The sequence below is a fragment of the Aotus nancymaae genome, unplaced genomic scaffold, assembly GCF_030222135.1.
Source record: "Aotus nancymaae isolate 86718 unplaced genomic scaffold, 86718_ANA_hifiasm-v0.15.2.pri h1tg000002l, whole genome shotgun sequence".
NCBI classification, from domain to species: Eukaryota; Metazoa; Chordata; class Mammalia; order Primates; family Aotidae; genus Aotus; species Aotus nancymaae.
The window spans coordinates 32,054,482-32,068,511 of record NW_026988413.1 but is presented as its reverse complement, the minus strand read 5'-3'; the positions used below and the strand labels follow the sequence as shown (position 1 = coordinate 32,068,511).

Sequence of the window (14,030 nt, the reverse complement as noted above, 5' to 3'; positions counted from 1 at the left end):
GATATCTGGCGGAAGAAATTTCTAAGCAGCGAAGCATTCAAGAGGTGAGCTGGGTGCTATTAAAGGCATTCAGTTTTATAAGGGGAACAGAGCATAAAAGTTCAGAAAATTTGCAGCCTGACAATGTGATAGAAAAGAAAATCCTATTTTCTGAGGAGAAATTCAAGCCGGCTGCAGAAATTTGCTCAAGTATTGAGGAGCCTAATGTTAACTCCAAGACAATGGGGACAATGTATCCAGGGCCTGTCAGAAGTCTATGGCAGCCCCTCCCATTACAGACCCAGAGGCTTAGGAGGAAGAAATGATTTCATAGGCTATCCCCCTGCTATGTGCAGCCTAGGGACTTTGTGCCCTGTGTCCCAGTCCCTCCAGCCGTGGCTGACAGGGGCCAACGTAGAGCATGGGCCACAGCTTCAGAGGGTGCAAGTTGCAAGCCTTGGCAGTTTCCATATGGTGTTGAGCCTACAAATGCACAGGAGTAAACAATTGGGGTTTGGGAACTTCCACCTAGATTTCAGAGGATGTATGGAAATGCCTGGATGCTGGGGAAAAAGTTTGCTGCAAGGGCAGGGCTCTCATGGAGAACCTCTGCTAGGGCAGTGTGGAAAGAAAATGTGAGGTTAGATAACCTACACAGAGTTGCCACTGGGGCACTGCCTAGTGAAGCTGGGAGAAGAGGACCACCATCGTCCAGACCCCAGAATAGTAGATCCATTGACAGCTTGCGCTGTGCACCTAAAAAAGCCACAGACACTCAATAACAGCCCATGAAGGCAGCCAGGAGGGAGGCTGTACTCTGCAAAGCCAAAGGGGCGGAGCTGCCCAAGACCATGGGAACCCACCTCTTGCATCAGTGTGACCTGGATGTGAATATGGAGTCAAAGGAGATCATTTTGGAGGTTTAGGATTTGACTGCTCCACTGGATTTCAGACTTGCATGGGACCTGTAACCCCTTTGTTTTGGCCAATTTCTCCCATTTGGAATGGCTGTATTTACCCAATGCTCATACTTCCATTGTATCTAGGAAGTAACTAACTTGCTTTTAATTGTACAGGTTCATAGGCTGAAGGGACTTGCCTTGTGTCAGATGAGACTTTGGACTGTGGAGTTAATGCTGAAATCAGTTAAGACTTTAGGAACTGTTGTGAAGGCTTGATTGGTTTTAAAATTTGAGGACATGAGATTTGGGAGGGGACAGGGGTGGAATAATATGGTTTAGCTTTGCCCCCACCAAAATCTCATCTTGAATTGTAACTCCCACAATTCCCATGAGTTGTGGGAGGGATCCAGTGGGAGGTAATTGAATCATGGGGGTGGGTCTTTCCTATGCTATTCTTGTGACAGTGAATATGTCTCACAAGATCTGATGGGTTTTAAAAAGAGAAGTTTCCATACACAAGCTCTCTTCTCTTGTCTGCCACCATGTGAGACGTGCCTTTCACCTTCCACCATGATTGTGAGGCCTCCCCAGTCATGTAGAACTGTAAGTCCATTAAACATCTTTCTTTTGTAACTTGCCCAGTCTCAGGTATGTCTTTATCAGCAGCATGAAAACGGGCTAATAAAATACTTAAGCCCTCTAAGACCTGATATCATCTGGAAAATCAACATGATTATAAGAGATAATTCATGAAGTTGTTTTGGAAAATAAGTGAGATACTATATATAAAGTGTTGTCTATAGTTAATGGGATGTAAACATTAGTAAATTTTAGCTATCATTATTATCATTTTTAATAAGAACAGAATAGTTTCCTTTGGTGCTGGTAGCTTCCAAGAGTTTTAGTGTAATAAAAACATTTTTCATAGAAAATGATTCCACTGCTCAAATAGCCATGTTACCTTTGTTATTTACGCCTAGATGTTGACTTTCTAATTCACCTTTCTCAGATCTAATACCTCCTGCTGACCTTGGTTAACAGCTCACTGTGCTTTTGTAGCCTGGAATCCTGGTAATGCCTTAGTTGTTCCAGATTCCTTCCAGTGCCTTGCTTTTAGTTTCACTTCTCCCTTTGTTGACCCTCTCAAGAACCATACCCTGTGCCCCAGTCATAGAGAGACAGTCATCCCACCTGGACAAAAATCTAATGAGTAGAAACACCTCTCCCATATTCAGTTTTAACAATTCTAAATTTTTTTTTGTTACCAATAGTGTCAAATTAATTAATTCCCTCTTTCATCTCAGAAAACATAAGTTTGAAACAATATATGGTTATCCCTTCAGTACTTACTATTATTATTATTATTATTATTTTGAGACAGAGTCTCACTTCATCGTCAGGCACCAGGCTGGAGTGCAGTGGTATGATCTTGACTCACTGCAACCTCCACTTCCTGGGTTCAAGCAATTCCCCTGCCTCAGCCTTCCAAGTAGCGGGATTACAGGTGCGTGCCACCATGCCCAGCTAATTTTTGTATTTTTTTTAGTAGAGACGGGGTTTCACCATGTTGGCCAGGATGGTCTCGATCTCTTGACCTCGTGATCTGACCGCCTCAGCCTCCCAAAGTGCTGGGATTACAGGCATGAGCCACCGCTCCCAGCCCCTTCAGTACTTATAATATTCTAGTTTACATGGCATTATATATCAGCTATTAAAATGAAATTTTATTTCTGAGTAAGCATTGTTCTTAATTCTAGAGGTCTCAATTGGTAAAATGCTGCAAAAATACTGTTTTACCTGTACAATGTATTCTATAACCAGTAACTTCTCAACATCATTTACCACATTCTCCAAGGACATATTCAGTTTTAAGGTCCATTGATTACATAAATGTATCATTGGGAAAATTGACCTATGGGTTTTTAAGATGTCTTACCTAAAATCTTAGTCACATTTTATAAAAGAAGGAATGTTGAGATTTTTTTCTTTGAAATTTGAAAAAAAGAAATATACTTAACAAAAAGAAGCTACATTTTAATGTTGCTTATTGGAAGTTTTACCATATAATTTTTTCTTTTAAGGTAGGAAAGACTAAAAATTATCAGATGAGGTTTCACTTCTTTATTCCTTAAAAAAAAGCTTGTGAGCAAATCAAGTACACAAAGACCTCCAGTGGAATGTGTTAAACTCTAGGCTCCCTGGTGGGATAGAGGTAAAGAAGACTTCCTTTTACCTTTGGGAAAAAGATAAGAGGTTAATGCTGATAGCACATAAAAAGAGGAAATTTCAAAATAAAAGTGCTACTACATAGCTCCCTAGATATTTCAATCAACATTGAAAATTATGTCATCTCTGCTTATTATTTTAAGAATGTGGCAGGATGTTTCTAATTTACCTGACCACTAAATAGCAGAATAACTCAAGGCTCGGTCTTCCTATATCATCTCTATCTGGACGCACTTGCTAGGTAAACCCCACCAGACCCACGACTTTAAATAGCATCTCCACACTAATGACTTCCAAGTATATGTATTTAATGGCCTTTTTGACATTCTGTGCAATATTCTAAATTAAAATTCTTCTTTCCCATCTTTTATCCCAATTTGCCCCTCTTCCAGTATCTTCCAGTATCTTCCATTTCATTAAATAAAACTATAACAGGTTGGGCATCTGTTATCTGAAATGTTAAGACTGGAAGTGTTTCAGATTTTAGAATTTTTTCAGATTTTGAAATATTTGCATTACATATTTACCCAGTTGAGGATTCCATATCTGAAAATTTAACATCTGAAATGCTCCAATGAACATTTCCTTTGAACATTATGTCAGTGCTCAAAAAATTTTGAATTTTGGAGCGTTTCAAATTGCAGATTTTTACATTTAGGATGCTCAACCTACAATTCACGAAACTGTTCAAAAACACATAGAAATAATTTTTGACAGCTGTCTTTCCAGGAAATCTATACTGAATCCATCAGCAATTCTTGTTGGTTCTGCCTTTAAATGTACCCAAATCCACCATTCACAACCATTTCTACTCCTACTTCTCTAGTCCAAGTCATCACAATCTCTTACCTAGATAAGTGAACCCCTCAATAAGTCTCTTTACTGGGTCATTATTCCTTCTGTTCTTCATTCTCATTTCTACAAATCACGAAAGTATCGCCTTCAAAAAGTGCATCAGATTATATCATTTCTCTGCTTAAAACACCCTAATGTCTTCTTACTTGAATTAGAACAAAATCCAAAGCTTTTACCATGGCTATCAGCCTCTGCATATCTGGCCTCTGCCTAACTTTTTGATACATCTTTCTCTGGTTCGTTCTGTTCTGTCCACATTGGTCTTCTTGCTGTTCCATTGTTCTTACCATGGAACATTTGCCCTTGCCCTGTCTTTTTGCCTGGGCATTTTCTCTGAATGTTTACATGGCTCACTTGATTTAGGACTCTGCTCAATGTCACCTTTTAGAGAGCCCTTCTCAGACCAAGTGGTCAGAAAATCCTGAGTTTTAAGTTTTTTATGTGTGACACATTATAAAAGTCATGCAAATTTTCTGGAGTTCAATTACCTCTTTTTACTGGCTATCTATTGCTTCATAACAATTTATCTAATAATGAATCACCTTTTTTTAAATGATCATTTATTATCTATTTTCTGTGAGTCAAGAACCCAAGTGCAGCTTAGCTGGATGTCTCTGGCTCAGAGTGTCTTGCAGGGTGAACCGAAGTCTAAGCCAGATCGCTGTCATCTCAAGGCTTCACAGGGGAAGGTGCACTCCAAGCCTCTTACATAGCTTTGGCAGGGCTCAGGTCCCCAAGGGCCACTGGCTGCAGACATCAATTTCTTACCACATAAGCCTCTGTATAGGGCAGTTCACAACATAGAGGCTGGCTTCCCTCCGAGCTAGCTAGTGAGATATGAAGAAAAGGCATGCCATATGGCAGCCACCAACTCAGCAACTTCATCTAGGAAGTGACATCCCATCACTTTTACCATATTCTGTTCTTTAGATATGAGCTACTTGGTCCAGCCACACTCACATAAGTCAATATGGAAGTATGAACCATAGGAGGCCTACCACATTTATGTGTAAAGTGGAAATAATATCAGCCTCACAAAGTGGGTGGTTATAAAATCACAATATAAATATATTTGACTCATTCACGCATAACTTAATTCAAATCTGTATCACAAACCATGGAACTAATATGTGTAAGATCAATGGAGTAGCTCTCTTGCAGATGAAAAATATTTCTCAGGGCACAGAAATTATTGTTAGAGTTATAAGCAGAATTCCAAGATAAAGCGCCATTCTGTGCCTTACCCACTTATTTATGCTTTGGTTTCTTTATCCATAATGGGTGCCAAATAGTACTTTTTCATGCATTCCCTAACAAACTTCTAGATCCCAAGTGTAACTACTGAAAATATTTAGAATCCTCACAGGAAAATAAATGCACTTCTAGTATTAAAAATATAATGAACTCAGCCACAGATTTTTAACTCACAAAGTTAAAATAACCATAAGCTTTAGAACGTACATAAAGTCTGAAATACTTGCTGGGAAATCCTGGAAAAATTTTCTAATCCTAGAAAAATTAAACTAACAGTATTATATAGAAAAGTAGTTTATAGGTGTTATTTTAAAAACATAGCCTTTCAATCCATCAAAATATTAAATATTAAATAACCCAGGCATTCTAGAAATAGAAGCATAGACAAAGTTATTTTCAAAAAGCAGTTTCTATAAGCATCTGAATACCCAAAACGTACCAAGTTTCACAAGAGAAGACTTAAAGATCATAAAACTAGGATATAGGATTATTAAACTTTCATTCACAACCTACCACACTTTTCACTCTAATACAAAAAAAAAATCAATAAATACATGGCAGCTTACAAAGTGCATAAGATACCACACAGAAAATTATTAAAAAATAAAAAGACAAGAATACCTTAACTAGAAACTCAAAATATAGTTCACAGAATAAGACATAATTACATAAAATGGTAATTAAAGAAAGGGCCACTATTCCAAATGTCCACTTGATTCATCACCCCTCAAAGTCCATGTAAGATTAGCCTGAACCTTTATTTATCATCCAGTGGGAAGTTTAATGCCTTCCTCTGAATTTCTACAAACTCACAGCCCTTTCTTCCACCGGTCTCTGGTTCTGATTTCTCCCTTCTTCTTAATCCTCCATCTTCTACCTAGTAGAGAAAATGATGGCTAATTGTTCCTTCATCTTATCTGCTCCTCTCTAGCCTTGACACAGACCTCCATTGCTTTCATTTAATTGTCATGTAAACCACTCATGTAAAACAAGCAGGCTTCATTCACAAATGTTTGGGAAGAAGGAAGTTTATATTACAGCCACAAAAATGACTGAAAGTTCCATCTTAGACATCTGCTGGGCCATTTTTCTCAGTGTCTGGTTCCCCCATGTTATGTGTCTCTCTGCTCCTCCCTTCAGTCTCCACTCTCTAGCACCCCCAATTTTGGTTCATTTTTGTCTTTCACTTGTCCCTTGGTGACACTCATTCTCATGGTCTTACATCATCTCCCCAAGCAGAAGTGAAGTATTTCCTTAACCAGAAATAGACTCTTAGGAAAAATTCTGGTGCCCATTATTCTGAGAATAATGTTGTCACCCTTTTACACCATTTTATATCTTGGAAAATTTTTGTGTTTCAAGAGAAGAGAGGACTAAGAGATTAGGTAACGTAGAGTGATAAAGAAAAGCTTTAAATAGGGGACAGCACTTTAAGTATTAAATGATTAGGTAGGCTAAGAAAATGGTAATGGCAGTATGTCTTGGAGCATTCTACATGAAAACAGGATGAGCATAATATGCACTGGCACTTGTCAATAAATAATATGCCAAACATAAGATTCCGTGCAAACCTAGATACCTTAAAGGACTTTTCTTTTTTAATTGTAGCTTTGTCTTCCATGACATAATTCTTGAGGGTATTTGAGGAAGGCCTTAGTATGTGATATTATATGCGTTTAATTTTAATTGTTTCATAAAGAGGTCTTAAGAAAGTTGTATGCAGAAGCAAGCCATTAAGATGGAGTATGGACTTATTTTATCTTTATGGGAGCTTTAGATTATTAACTTTTGTCTAGAACCAATTGCAATACAGCCCTGAATTGTATAAGTGGAGGTCACCTCATATAGATATGTATTTATTCCGTTTTCGTATTCCCCAGCTAATTTTGATCAATAAAGCAGTAGATCATAAACACTTAGCATGTTATTTTGTGCTAAATCCTTTTCACTGCTCTACAATTCTTTCATAAAGCAGTATGTTTGGGGTTTGAGATAATTCCTTGTTCCCTTTAGCGACAGGAGTGGGAGAGAGCCTAGACTATGAAGCTAGACTGCAGGGTTTGTAACGTGCATTTGTAACCCTGGCTCCATTATTTACTTTCTATGTTTCCTTGGAAACTTATTTACTGTTTGTGTGCTCCAGTCTTCATTTGTAAAACGAAAATAAGAACAGTGGAACACAGAAGAGAAGCGTTCACACGGCCAGTTGGAAAGCACCACAAATCTGTGACCCTCATTACTCACTGCCTACATTGAACTACACACAGATGCTTTATGTATATGTGTATGCAGCCTCATGATCAACTTTCGTCTTGACATTTTTTCATCAATTTTTTACGAATATTATTTTCCATTTTGTCCTAAAATAATGATAATAAAATTAAAATGTATTGTTTTCTGGTAATTCCAAACTCCAAGGCTATCTTTTTTGTCCAATTTATTACAACCGTCGTCTGATTTAATTATTGTTTCCTTCACCTCCGTGTCTAAAAAGGTAATTAATTGTTATATTTCAGCATGTGTAATGATCACTTGGTTTGCTGGCTAAAATGTAGATTCCTGATCCTCACCCTGATATTATGAATCAGGATCTATGAAGTGTATCTCAGAAACTTCAAAAGCACTCTAAAGGTGGTTCTGACACAGGTGGTCCAAAGACACACTCTGAGAAATGCTAATCTTGTTTATTGATTTAAAAAAAAACATTAAATAGCATTGGGTTTGGTTCTCATCAGCAGGGAGGACCATAAGAGATGTCTCTTCACACTGGAAATAATTCACAGTTATTCCCTCAAAAAGTTATGTAACCATTAAAATGATAATATTGGTGAAAAAATTCTGGAATTTTTGCCCCCACGTTGAAGGTAGAAAGGACAAAGGAGTATAGATATTTATACAAAAAAGTGGAAGCTCGACATAGGCAGAGTTTTCATCTGCATAATTCACTGCTGACTTCTTGGCATCTAGATTCACTACTGAATTCTTGGCATCTAAACCAGTGCCTGGAATACGGTAGTTTCTAATATGTGCAAGAATGTTAAATACTATAGCAACCAATTAAGGAAACGAAAAGCTAGGTTTGGGTGTTACATTATTAAAATTTGTTTTGAGATATTTAAGATCCAAAGAGAATAAAAGGTAAATAATGTGAAAAACAAGTACCAAGGTGTTTAAAATTATTCTATTCTCATAATATATTAAGAAAAATATTAAAGGGAAAGTACACATTAGCGGAAAGCTCCCACTAATTCCACTGTAGGACAGCATCATATATACATGAAAATAATCCTCTTCTTATTACTAGCAGAAACAAATTCCTAGAATGTGCCTGAGAAAATTGAATTGCAAGCTAGATCAGGCTCTTCTGGGAAAACTGAGTTTTAAGTTAGTTTATACTCTCAATGTATTTTATGTCAAAATCTGATGTCATCCCTCAATAGGAGACTTTCCAAAGGCAGAAATCATTGTGTTCCCTCTCACCTTATGAAATTTTAAAGGTGTGTGTAATAGCAGAGGTCTTATGAAGAACACCTATCTTTTAAGAAAGTAGAAATCTATGGGGATAAACATGTCATTTTATTTAAAAACTCTCATCTGATATCAATTTCTCTTCAGGAATAATGAGGAAACAATAGACAATCTAAAATATTTCCTCCACTGGTAAAAACTCTGTGGACATTTGGCAGAATAGACGTAACCATTTAGATACATCAGCTACCCCCACATAAAGAGGACTCTGTATTATACAGATATCCTGGGAGAAACACATGGTGCGTAAGGCTGGTTTCTACACTTTAATTGTGCTGTGTGTATTGTAAAATGAGTGTATTTTGCTCCAGTCCTTGTTCCTTTGACCTTTTAGTTTCTTAATGAGACTCCAAAAGCAGCAATCAAAAGCGCAGTGTTCCATTTTGGAAGCATTCAGAAATTAATGCACTTTGGCTAAATTTAGTTGTAACATTCAGAATTTAAAAACACATCCTGCCATTTTTCTAGGAGACACATAGTCACTTTTGATTTAAACAAATTGGTCAAATAACAGTTGTTTCCTCTTAGTTCACTCATGTAAACAAAAGTGGGGGCCGGAGGGCTGACAATAACAAAATTGACTCATACAAAACTTTTTAATAGATGCAACTCAACATAGTCATTTTGCAAGACATCAAACAAAGGAAACTTTTGTGTTCATTTTCCTTTCTCAAAAAGCACAAATTACGATTTAAATTGAAGAAACAAAACTAGAAGTTGAAAATACTGACAATTGCTCATGTTGAGTAAATATTGTCTGATTTATCAAGACTTACATTTGGAACAATATTCAGGAAATAATTGAATATTAGAGAGAATAGGAAAATCAAACTTAAAAATTGCATTCCATCTCATAAATTATAATATGGGAAATGTACATCTTCAAGAATTCAAAAGCTTATTCATTTTAAACAATTGCCCCAATTTTAAAGTAGATGTTTATGGTACATACTCAGAAATCTTTTTTTCTGCACAACATCATCTAAAAGAGCACACCAAACCACAAAATGTCAGCAGTTTGTCTCCACAAAATTACATGAAGGGAATGTGAAACATTCCCAGGTAACAGAGACCGGATACTGTTTGGAAATTTTAACAAAACCTTAGTGGAATATAGCTTTCCTCATTGGAAAACTATATTGTAAAAACAACTGCCTTTAATTTTTAATTTTTATTTTATTGTGGGTAAGAACACTGAGATGAGATCTACCCTCATAACAAATATTTAAGTGTATAATATAGTATTGCTGACTATAGGTCAGCACATGCTTTTACAGCCATATGATATTATTTAGCCTTGAAGGCAATTTTATGTCTTTTCTGCCTGAAAAGCTTCTGCTCACTTTTGAATACCTAGCTCAGCTATCACCTGCCTTGGGAAGCCTCATAACAGTACAATAAACATTGTACAGTGGTGAATTCTGAGGTCTTAGCACACTTGTCTCCTGAGTAGAGTACACTGTACCAGAATATAGATTTTTATCACCTACCTCTTAATTTTCCCCTTTCCGAGTCTCCAATGCCCATTATACCATTCTATGTGCCTTTGTGTACCCATAGCTTAGCTCCCACTTACAAATTATCTTAAAATGTTGTACAGCAGATCTCTAGAATTTACTCATATCACTCACCTGAAACTTTATGCCCATTGACAACTAACTCCCCATTTTCCCCATCCCCTAGCCCTTGGCAACTGCCATTTCACTCTTTAATTCTACAAATTTGCCTATTTATGATAACTCACGTAAGAGGAATCATGCAGTATGTGTCTTTCTGTGACTGGCTTATTCCATTCAGCATGATATCCTTAAGGTTCATTCATGTTGTTGCTTCTTTCAGAATTTCCCTCTTTTTAAAGGTTAAATAGTACTTTATTTTTTGAAATATACCACATTTTTTAAAAATGCTAATAAATAAATAAGCAGCTCTCTAAGACAGGAGTAAACAAAATCAGAAATGAGAAAAGCTGGGCTGGTTCCTTAGATGATAAGGTTGCCCGCTGACCTTGGTGCAGAGACTTGTTGGCCTGCAGTGTTAGAATCCAGTGCTTAAGAAAGGGAGCAAAAGGAAAGGGATAAGGAAGTTGTGCCCTGTGCCTGGCCTCCTGCTCTTACGATCCAACTATATCCATGGGGCGGTGGTTGGTCAGGCCTGCTTGGGGTAGAGGCTCAGGGGAGAAAAGGGAAGGAAGAGAGATGAGAGAAACATGGACCTCAGATCAGTTTCTTTATCACCATTGATATTTGATTGGGACAAAATAAAAGCTATTTCCCAATCCTCTCTGCCACTTCTCCTAACAAACATGAAATATATTTCTACTCAGCTATTAAATATCTACTTGATTGTAAGTCTGAAATTCCTACTGCCTATAAGCTTGGAGACTGGAAAAAGTTGACCATAATAACACATTACATACAACAAGTGAGAGAGCCAAAGTGAAACTTCAGTCAGGTGTCTTCCCAACCACACTGCTTCCACCTAACGACAGCAGAGAGCACCTAGTAACAGCGGGGTGGGGGCGGGGGTGCATACTGTGCGAGGAAAGCCCACAAAACAAAGTCTAAATAAGCAGAAAACTCACCAACAGCTTACAAATATTTAAGACTTCCCGAATAACACAGCATATGGTAGTAAAGTTCCATTTGAATAAATTCTGGAAATAGATATATCTTTTAGTGCATAACAGGTGTTAGAATCAGAACGTAGATGCAGGAATGTTTGTAAGAGCTGAACTGGGTTCTATAGGATGTCTTCTGGCACAGCAGTTTTATTTCAAGAAATGTTTTAATTTCAAAGGCATAATTTCAGAAATCAGCAAATTACAAGCATGAATATAGAGAGACTGCACCAAAGGACATTGATAAAAATCTTCCTCCATACCCTAAAACCCACAAATCTGTTGCCAGGAGCTGGCAGTAAGAAGGACAGAAGGTATAGTCAAAGGATACGAAGTTTCAATTATACATGAGAAATAAGTCTTAGAGATTTACTGCACAGCATAGACTATGGTTAACAATATTGTACTACATATTTTAGAATTTGCTAAGAGGATTGATCTTATGTTAAGTGTTCTTATCACAAATAATAGTAATAATAAATAAGAGGGCAGGAGGAAACTTGGATTTGATGGACAAGTAAATGGCATAGATTGTGGTGATGCTTCCACAGGTGATACTTATCTTCAAACTCATAAAGTTGGTTTACATTAAATATGTACAGCTTTTTGTATGTCAAACATAACTCAATGAAGTAGCTTTAAAATCAACAGAGAAAACACTTAGAAGTAATTGTGAGAACACAACTTCAAACCATGATCAGGGAAGTATTATTGTCTACCACACAAATGTTTGTTTGCAAAAGAAAAAATAATATATTAATAAAAACAGAATGATTTGGGGAGACTAAGGCCATAAATCTAAAAAATATGAGCAGGCATGGCCTGCTATCCTTTTTAAAAAAAGAGATAGAACACAACAGAACACAGAGGTTAAGAGCAAGGAGTGTGGAGTCAGGCCAACCTACAGCTGCTTCTTTCACCTACCCTTTACTGATTATGTGGCCTTGAGTAATCAATTATACCATTTCAATCCAGTTTTAATTATCTTTAAAATGAAAATAAGAAAATTATTGCATTATGTTCTTGTTAAAGTGAATAACATGTATAAATTATTTAGAACAATGTCTGGCATATAGAAAAACTCAATCTGAGTTTGAATTATTTTTCAGTTTTTCATCTTCAACCAGAAAATTAGAAAAATATAGCAATATTCATTTTAGATCAGACAATCCATCTCTATATTTTGCCTCTAAGTGTAGAATCAAAGGACATTTTATGGAAGAACGTGACAGTCACTCTCCATGCCCCAATATCCTGGTATGGAGCTTTATGGAATTGATCTAAGCCTGATTTTGATAATAATCATCAAAAGATTATTATTGTCTTTCAACGTCACAGTTTCTTTTTCCTTCTTTGTAAATAAATGTTTTCTTTAAAATGTGCATTTAAAAGTACTCGCTTTGGCATCACAAATACTAAAATTAGAATGAAGCAGAGATTAGCACTGCTCCTACACAAAAATGACATGCAAATTGATGAAGCTTTCCATACTTTTATAAAAAGAGTTCTAGATATGGATGGCAGTGATTATTGCACAACAATATGCACATACTTAATATCCCTGAGCTGTACACTGAAAATTTGTTAAAATGTTATTTTTGTGTGCATTTTACTATAATAGAAAATATTAGCAAAATGAATATTAAAACTGCTTTATTAAGAGGATTCCAAGCTCTTAAAGTACTGGTCCTTTGTGGACAATTTTACATATTTATATGGTAGTAGAATGGCTAACTGGCTGTTCCACAGTTACTAAGCAAGGTAGAGGGAAATACAGCATTGAAATTCTGAATACTGCAATCTGAAGACATTGAAAAGAGCAAGCTGGGTTTTGTTTGTTTATTTATGCTATTACATAACAGCACATAAGAATATAAGTAGAATCACCTGTTAATTTGCCACTGTTGTATTTTTTATACTCATAGATATGCTAGACAAGAGATAGTAATCAAAGTGTAATTGTGTTTCAGGTTGATGCCTAAACAGTAATGTAAAACGTTTTAAATGTTCTTCTGTTGTTTATTTTTCTGCACAGAATTGACTAGAAAGTGTTTCTACCGACAAAAATTACTGATTTAAACAACTTGTAAGTAAGCATAAAACACAGAAACAAATCTCCACCAAGTGAGAGTTTACAAGTCCTGTTGTAGTTTTCATTCATCAAGCAACAAGTATGGTGATACATGCTTTTGGAAAAAAAACTAAAATTGTTTTCCCCCTTTTTTTTTTTGCAATCTTAAGATAACAGTCTCATATTTTCAATTTCAATTTGTCTTCTAGCTACATCCATATTCTTAAACTTTACATTCCTTTCTTTTGCAACGGATACATTTTTCCTTTTTTCTTTTTAACCAACTTCCCATTGCTTTGCTTGCTTTTATAGCTCAAACTAGTTAAAAGAGTTATTATTTCAACTTTCTCACCTCCTGCTCTCTACTCAACACACTTCAATTTATTAATGCTTCCACCTTGCTGAGCCCAGTGATCAATTCTCAACCTTCATCTTACTCAACCTGCTAGCAGCATTTGATACACTCGCTGCCTCATTGATGTGGTTTTAACACTCTATTATCTTAATTTTTCTGTTTCTTAACAAGTCTTTCGTTCCCAGTCTTCTTTGCTGTCTCCTTTTCCTCTTTCTAATTTCTATGTGCCATGGTGCTCCACTC

At 36.4% G+C, this 14,030-nt stretch overlaps 1 non-coding gene across 1 annotated transcript; it reads left to right on the top strand.

Annotated features, from left to right (window-relative positions):
* Positions 1-12,752: 12,752 nt before the first annotated feature.
* On the top strand, positions 12,753-12,856 carry LOC135274315 (U6 spliceosomal RNA). Its single transcript, XR_010342170.1, has one exon. It is a non-coding gene; the product is annotated as a U6 spliceosomal RNA (small nuclear RNA).
* Positions 12,857-14,030: the final 1,174 nt, after the last annotated feature.